The sequence below is a fragment of the Mus caroli genome, chromosome 9, assembly GCF_900094665.2.
Source record: "Mus caroli chromosome 9, CAROLI_EIJ_v1.1, whole genome shotgun sequence".
NCBI classification, from domain to species: Eukaryota; Metazoa; Chordata; class Mammalia; order Rodentia; family Muridae; genus Mus; species Mus caroli.
In genome coordinates this window covers 96057968-96059237 of record NC_034578.1, presented here as the reverse complement: position 1 = coordinate 96059237, position 1270 = coordinate 96057968, and positions in this window count along the sequence as shown.

The window sequence follows — 1270 nt, the reverse complement described above, 5'->3', positions numbered from 1 at the left end:
TTAGTGGTTTTATTTTTTAGTTGCTTTATTTATTTATTCTTTTATGAGTAGGGAAAAAACTCAAACCAGGCAAGCAGTTTGTTTTTACAAGCCCAAGAAACAAACAAACAAACAAAAACAAACAAAAGTCAGATCCTGGATTTAGAACAAACTGATTTGTTGTACTGGGGTAACTTAATGACTAGTGTCCTTTTTTGTCTTCTTTGGGAGAAACAGCTGGAGACTCTCCATGGATGCTTGCCTCACTCGGCAGCTTCTTCATAAGCACATTTATCAGATGCTGTGCCAGGAACCTAGAGTGCCCTGAGAATACTGACCCATTCAAAAGCAACCTGTTGCAGCTGGGAAGGAACGAGTACTACACTGTGAGGCTCTAGAAATGTCCCCTCTCCAAGTCACTCACACACCACACACACACACACACACACACACACACAAGTTCTCCTATGCTGGACACTTAGGTGGTTCTCAGTCTATTGTGAACACATTGGTAACAGGTGGTCAGAATTCTATTCTTGGGTCTATTCAAACTATTGTTGGCATCCATAGGCTATGTGGCCATAATAGATCACCTGGCACAGTGGATGCTGAAGCCCCAGGGGCCATCAAGATGGCTATAGGAGACATTTCATCTTCTAGAACTAACTAACTGATTAACTTACTTGTGCTGGGACTAAACCCAAGGCTTTTTACGTGCCAGGCAAGCATTCTGTTATTGAACTAAATTCTCAGCCGTTCATTTTTTGAGACAAGAATCTTTCTATATAACTGATGCTGGCCTTGAACTCAATATCCTGCTTCCAACTTCCAAATGCTGAAATTATTGCCACCAACTGGGCTCCCAAGTTTTTACAATATTACCAACCTCAATGAACTAAAATCCATTATAATGTCTTAAATAAAGAGACTATTTCTAAAAGGTGTGTGTGTGTGTGTGTGTGTGTGTGTGTGTGTATGTGTGTGTGTGTTGGAGTTAATATTATTTGGGGTTTTCTATCCCACCTTTGATCATTTAGTTCCCAAATAAAAGACACAAAACCTTTATATTTATAATAAGCCTTAATGCATTAGAGCTGGGCAGATATCAACCCTCTATGTTCTTTTGTCTACTTTTCTGCCAAGAATCCCAACACTTAGCCGGGTGTGGTGGCGCACACCTTTAATCTCAGCACTTGGGAGACAGAGGCAGGCGGATTTCTGAGTTCGAGGCCAGCCTGGTCTACAGAGTGAGTTCCAGGACAGCCAGGGCTACACAGAGAAACCCTGTCTC